Below are 8221 nucleotides of genomic sequence, written 5' to 3' on the forward strand. Positions count from 1 at the left end.
TCTAGGGAGAAAGCTAGAGGAACGGCAACAACCAGACATGATATTTCTGCTTGTATAGATGACATTTTATGCACTTGCCTAACGAAAAGACCTTGCTTTTCTCCAAAATCATTTTTATTGTGATTTTCTAGGCCCATTGCATACGAATTCCATGCCAGTTTGTCCGGATATGACTGGATGAAACCAGAAATATCTGGTTGTGTTTTGTCTAACTCAATCCGAAATATTGCTACAGCCTCTGTGTTTGTGTTTTCTGGATATTATCGAGGGACTTAATGTTTTGAATGTTTTTATCAGGGAACATTTAATTTTGTACTGTTGAAACATTAATTGGTTCCACATGGAGACACCAGCTCTACACATTCTTATTTTCTAGGGAGAAAGCTAGAGGAACTCCGGCAAACAAACTTGATATTTCTGTTTGTATAGATGGCATTTGATGCACTTGCCTAACGAAAAGACTTTGCTTTTCTCCAAACCATTTTTACTGTGATGTTCTTGGTCCATTGCATACGAATTCCACACCAGTTTATCACATATAACTAGATGAAACCAGAAATATCCGTTTTTGTTTAGACTAACTCAATCCCCTATATTGCTACAGCCCCTGTGTTTGTGTTTTCTGGATATTATCAATGGTCTTTATTGTTTTTAATGTTTTTTATCGGGCAACATTTTATTTTGAGCTTGGATACAGTAATTGGTTCCACATGGAGACACCAGCTCTACATATTCATATTTTCTAGGGAGAAAGCTAGAGGAAATTCGACAAACAAACATGATATTTCTGTTTGTATAGATGACTTTTTATGCACTTGCCTAATGAAAAGATTTTACTTTTCTCCAAAAACTTTTTTACTGTGATATTCTCTTTCCATTGCATACAAATTCCACACGAGTTGTCTGGATATGACTGGATGACACCGGAAATATCCGGTTTTTTTTTTTTTTTGGCTAACTCAATCCCAGATATTACTACAGCCATTGTGTTTGTGTATTAATGATATTATCCACAGACTTTATTGTTTTGATTATTTTTATAGGGAACATTTAATTTGGTACCGTTGAAACACTAATTGGTTCCACGTGGAGACACCAGCTCTACATATTCATATTTTCTGGGTAGAAAGCTAGAGGAACTGTGGCAAACAAACATGATATTTCTGTTTCTATCGATGACATTTTATGCACTTGCCTAATGAAAAGACATTGCTTTTCTCCAAAACCATTTGTACTCTGCTTTTCTCGGTCCATTGCATATGAATTCCACAGCAGTTTATCCGGATATGACTGGATGAAAACAAAAATATGGAGTTGTGTTTTGGCTAACTCAATCCCAGATATTGCTACAGCCTCTTTGTTTGTGTTCACTGGATATTATCCAGAGACTTTACTGTTTTGAATGTTTGTTATCAGGGAACATTTAATTTTGTGCTTGGAATCACTAATTGGTTAGACATGGAGACACCAGCTCTACACATTAGTATTTTCTAGGGAGAAAGCTAGAGGAACTGCAGCAAACAAATATTGTGAAAGCCTCTGTGTTTGTGTTTTCTTGATATTATCAATGGACTTCATTTATTTTTTTTAACTTTTATTTAATGAATATAAATTTCCAGTGTACAGCTTATGGATTACATTGGCTTCCCCCTCCCATAACTTCCCTCCCACATGCAACCCTCCCCTCCTCCGCTCCCTCTCTCTTTCCATTTGCATCAAGATTCATTTTCAATTCTCTTTTTATACAGAAGATCAATTTAGTATATATGAAGTAAATATTTCTACAGTTTGCACCCACATAGAAACACAAAGTGAAACATACTGTTTGAGTACTAGTTATAGCATTAAATCACAATGTACAGCACATTAAGGACAGAGGTCCCACATGAGGAGCAAGTGCACAGTGGCTCCTGTTGTTGACCCAACAAATTGACACTCTAGTTTATGGAGCCAGTAACCATCCTAGGCTGTCGTCATGAGTTGCCAAGGCTATGGAAGCCTTCCAAGTTTACCGATTCTGATCATATTTAGACAAGGTCATAAAAGATAGAGTGAGGATAGTAACCAATGATCCTAAGAGTGTAATTTACCAGGTTTGAACAATTGTACAGCATTAAGTGGGGAAGAGGACCATCAGTACACCCAGGTTGGGAGTAGAGCCATTGGTGGTAGAGTAGAGGTTATGATTACAAAGGAATGAGGCCCAAGTGCGCTAGACAGGGTCTAGAACAAAGGACAGAGTCATTATTAGAGGAGCTAAGAAAGGTGCTGTCTAAGCTACATTTTTATTGTGATTTTCTCAGCCATTGCATAGTAATTCCACACAACTTTCTCCGGATGAAACCAGAAATATCGGTCTGTGTTTTGGCTAACTCAATCCGAAATATTGTGAAAGCCTCTGTTTTAGTGTTTTCTAGATATTATCGATGGAATTTATTGTTTTGAATGTTTTTATCAGGGAACATTTAATTTTGTACCATTCAAATACTAATTGGTTCATCATGGGGACACCAGCTCTACACATTCATATTTTCTAGGGAGAAAGCTAGAGGAACTGTGGCAAACAAACATGATATTTCTGTTGGTATCATTGACATTTTATGCACTTGCCTAAAGAAAAGACTTTGCTTTTCTCCAAAACCATTTTTACTGTGATTTTCTCGGTCCATTGCATACGAATTCCACACCACTTTGTCCGGATATGACTGGATGAAACCAGAAATATCCGGTTGTGTTTTGGATAACTCATTCCAGATATTGCTACGGCCTCTGTGTTGGTGTGCTCTGGATATTATCAACGGACTTTATTGTTTTGAATGTTTATTATCGGAGAAGATTTTATTTTGAGCTTGGATACAGTAATTGGTTCCACATGGGGACACCAGCTCTACACATTCGTAATTTCTAGGGGAAAGGTAGAGGAACCGCTGCAAAAACATGATATTTCTGTTTGTATAGATGACATTTTATGCACTTGCCTAAAGAAAAGACTTTGCATTTCTCCAAAACCATTTTTACTGTGATTCTGTTGGTCCATTGCATACGAATTCCAGACCAATTTGTCGGGATATGACTGGATGAAACCAGAAATTTCCGGTTGTGTTTTAGCTAACTCAATCCAAAATATTGTGAAAGCCTGTGTGTTTGTTTTTTCTAGATATTATCGATGGACTTTATTGTTTTGAATGTTTTATCAGGGAGCATTTAATTTTGTACCATAGAAACACTAATTGGTATATCATGGGGACACCAGCTCTACACATTCGTATTTTCCACTGAGAAAGCTAGAGGAACTGCGGCAAACAAAGATGATATTTCTGTTTGTATAGATGACATTGTATGCACTTGCCTAACGGAAAGACTTTGCTTTTCTCCAAAACCATTTGTACTGTGATTTCCTTGGTCCATTGCATACGAATTCCACACCACTTTGTCCGGATATGACTGGATGAAACCAGAAATATCCGGTTTTGTTTTGGTTAACTCAATCCCAGATATTACTACGGCCTCTGTGTTTGTGTTTTCTGGATACTATCAACGGACTTTATTGTTTTGAATGTTTATTATCGGGGAACATTTTATTTTGAGCTTCGATACTGTAATTGGTTCCACATGGAGACACCAGCTCTACACATTCGTATTTTCTAGGGGAAAAGTAGAGGAACTGCTGCAAACAAACATGATATTTCTGTTTGTATAGATGACACCTAGAGGAACTACAGCAAAAAAACATGATATTTCTGTTTGTATCAATGACATTCTATGCACTTGCCTAACGAAAAGACTTTGCTTTTCTCCAAAACCATTTTTACTGTGATTTTATTTGTCAATTGCATACGAATTCAAAACAGTTTGTCGGGAATGACTGGATGAAACCAGAAATATCTGGTTGTTTGTTGGCTAATTCAATCCGAAATATTGCTACAGCCTCTGTGTTTGTGTATTCCTGATGTTATCCACGGACTTTATTTTTTTAAATGTTTTTATAAGGGAACATTCAATTTTGTACCGTAGAAACAGTAATTGGTTCATCACGGGGACACCAGCTCTGCACATTCGTATTTTCTAGGGAGAATCTAGAGGAACTGCGGCAAACTAACATGATATTTCTGTTTCTATAGATGACATTTTATGCACTTGCCTAACGAAAAGACTTTGCTTTTATCCAAAACCGGATATGTCCGGATATGACTGGATGAAAACAGAAATATCAGTTTGTGTTTGGCTAACTCAATCCGAAATATTGCTACAGCCTCTGTGTTTGTATATTCCTGATATTATCCATGGACTTAATTTTTTTGAATGTTTTTTTTTCAGGGAACATTTAATTCTGTGCTTAGAAAAAAAAATTGTTAAAAATGGGGACACCAGCTCTACACATTCATATTTTCTAGGGAGAAAGCTAGAGGAACTGTGGCAAACAAGCATGATATTTCTGTTTCTATAGATGACATTTATTGTACTTGCCTAACGAAAAGATTTTGCTTTTCTCCAAAACCATTTTTACTGTGATATTCTCGGTCCATTGCATACGAATTCCACACCAGTTTGTCCGCATATGACTGGATGAAACCAGAAATATCCGGTTGTGTTTTGGCTAACTCAATCCGAAATATTGCTATAGCATCTGTGTTTGTGTTTTCCGGATATTATCGATGGACGTTATTCTTTTGAATGTCTTTTTCAGGGAACATTTCATTTTGTACCATACAAACACTAACTGGTTCATCATGGGGACACCAGCTCTACACATTGGTATATTCTAGGGAGAAAGCTAGAGGAACTGTGGCAAACAAGCATGATATTTCTGTTTCTATAGATGACATTTTATGCACTTGCCTAACGAAAAGACTTTGCTTTTATCCAAAACCATTTTTACTGTGATTTTCTCAGTCCATTGCATACGAATTCCACACTACTTCGTCCGGATAAGACTGGATGAAACCAGAAATATCCGGTTTTCTGTTGGCTAACTGAATCCGAAATATTGCTACCGCCTCTGTGTTTGTGTTTTCTGATATTATCGATGGACTTTATAGTTTCGAATGTTTTTATCAGGGAACATTTAATTTTGTACCGTAGTAACAGGAATTGGTTCATCATGAGAACACTAGCTCTACACATTCGTATTTTCTAGGGAGAAAGCTAAAGGAACTGTGGAAAACAGACATGATATTTCTCTTTGTATCTATGACATTTTATGCATTTGCCTAACGAAAAGACTTTGCTTTTCTCCAAAACCATTTTTACTGTGATTTTCTCGGTCCATTGCATACGAATTTCACACAACTTTGTCCGGATATGACTGGATGAAACCAGAAATATCCGGTTTTGTTTTGGCTAACGGAAACCCAGATATTGCTACGGCCTCTGTGTTTATGTTTTCTGGATATTATCAACGGACGTTATTGTTTCGAATGTTTATTATTGGGGAACATTTTATTTTGAGCTTGGATACCGTAATTGGTTCCACATGAGACACCAGCTCTACATATTCGTATTTTCTAGGAAGAAAGCTAGAGGAACTGCGGCAAACAAACATGATATTTCTGTTTGTCTAGATGACATTTTATGCACTTGCCTAATGTAAAGACTTTGCTTTTCTCCAAAACCATTTTTACTGTGATTTTCGTGGTCCTTTGCATATGAATTCCACACCAGTTTGTCTGGATATGACTGGATGAAACCAGAAATATGCGGTTGTGTTTTGGCTAACTCAATCCGAAATATTGTGAAAGACTCTGTGTTTGTGTTTTCTGGATATTATTGATGGAATTTATAGTTTTGAATATTTTTTATCAGGGAACATTTAATTTTGTACCATTGAAACACTAGTTGGTTTATCATGGGGACACCAACTCTACACATTCGTATTTTCTACGGGAAAGGTAGAAGAACTGCTGGAAAGAAACATGATATTTCTGTTTGTATAGATGACATTTTATGCACTTGCCTAACGAAAAGACTTTGCTTTTCTCCAAAACCATTTTTACTGTGATTTTCTCAGTCCATTGCATACGAATTCCATACCACTTTCTGCGGATATGACTGGATGAAACTGGAAAAATCCGGTTGTGTGTTGGCTAACTCATTCCGTAATATTGCTACAGCCTCTGTGTTTATGTATTCCTGATATTATCCACGGAGTTTATTTTTTTGAATGTTTTTTTTTTCAGGGAACATTTAATTTTGTGCTTGGAAAACTAATTGGTTCATCATGGGGACACCAGCTCTACACATTCGTATTTTCTATGGAGAAAGCTAGAGGGAATGCGGCAAACAAATATGATATTTCTGTTTGTATCGGTGACATTTTATGCACTTGCCTAACGAAAAGACTTTGCTTTTATCCAAAACCATTTTTACTGTGATTTTCTCAGTCCATTGCATACGAATTCCACAGCAGTTTGTCCGGATATGACTGGATGAAACCAGAAATATCCAGTTGTGTGTTGGCTAACTCAATCAGAAATATTGTGAAAGCCTCTGTGTTTGTGTTTTCTTGATATTATTGATGGACTTTATTCTTTTGAATGTTTTTATCAGGGAACATTTAATTTTGTACCGCAGAAACAATAATGGGTTCCACATGGGGACACTAGCTCTACACATTCGTATTTTCTCGGCAGAAACCTAGAGGAACTGTGGAAAACAAACATGATATTTCTGTTTGTATAGATGACATTTTATGCACTTCCCTGACGAAAAGACTTTGCTTTTCTCCAAAACCATTTTTACTGTGATTTTCTCGGTCCATTGCATATGAATTCCCCACCGTTTTGTCCGGATATGACTGGATGAAAACAGAAATACCCGTTTGTGTTTTGGCTAACTCAATCCCAGATATTGCTATGGCCTCTTTGTTTGTGTTTTCTGGATATTGTCAACGGACTTTATTGTTTTCAATGTTTTTTATCGGGGAACATTTTATTTTGAGCTTGGATACAGTAATTGGTACCACATGGAGACACCAGTTGAACATACTCGTAATTTCTAGGGAGAAAGCTAGAGGAACTGTGGCAAACAAACATGATATTTCTGTTTGTATAGATGATATTTTACGCACTTTAATGAAAAGACTTTACTTTTCTCCAAAACCATTTTTACTGTGATTTTCTCAGTCCATTGCATACGAATTCCACACCAGTTTGTCCGGATATGACTGGATGAAACCAGAAATATCCGGTTGTATTTTGGCTAACTGAATCCGAAATATTGCTACAGCCTCTGTATATGTGTTTTCTGGATATTATCGATGAACTTTATTCTTTTGAATGTTTTTATCAGGGAACATTTCATTTTGTACCATACAAACACTAACTGGTTCATGATGGGGACAACAGCTCTACACATTCGTATTTTCTAGGGAGAAAGCTAGAGGAACTGTGGCAAACAAACCTGATATTTCTGTTTGTATCGATGACATTTTATGCAGTTCCCTAACGAAAAGACTTTGCTTTTCTCCAAAACCATTTTTACTATGATTTTCTCGGTCCATTGCATACGAATTCCACACCAGTTTGCACGGATATGACTGGATGAAACGAGAAATATCCGGTTGTGTTTTGGCTAACTCAATCCGAAATATTGCTACAGCCTCTGTGTTTGTGTTTTCCGGATATTATCGATGGACTTTATTATTTTGAATGTTTTTATCAGGGAACATTTTATTTTGTACCGTAGAAACATTAATTGGTTCATCATGGGGACACCAGCTCTACACATTCGTATTTTCTAGGGAGAAAGCTAGAGGAACTGAGGCAAACAAACATGATATTTCTGTTTGTATAGATGACATTTTATGCACTTGCCTAACGAAAAGACTTTGCTTTTCTCCAAAACCATTTTTACTGTGATTTTCTCAGTCCATTGCATATGAATTCCACACCATTTGTCCGGATATGACTGGATGAAAACAGAAATATCCGGTTGTGTTTTGGCTAACTCAATCCCAGATATTCCTGTGGCCTCGTTGTTTGTGTTTTCTGGATATTGTCAACGGACTTTATTTTTTTTTGAATGTTTTTTATCGGGGAATATTTTATTTTGAGCTTTGATACAGTAATTGGTTCCACATGGAGACACCAGCTCTACATATTCGTATTTTCTAGGAAGAAAGCTAGAGGAACTGTGGCAAACAAACATGATATTTTTGTTTGTATAGATGACATTTTATGCACTTGCCTAACGAAAATTCTTTGTTTTTCTCGAAAACCATTTT

Source organism: Lepus europaeus, unplaced genomic scaffold (assembly GCF_033115175.1).
Source record: "Lepus europaeus isolate LE1 unplaced genomic scaffold, mLepTim1.pri SCAFFOLD_60, whole genome shotgun sequence".
NCBI classification, from domain to species: Eukaryota; Metazoa; Chordata; class Mammalia; order Lagomorpha; family Leporidae; genus Lepus; species Lepus europaeus.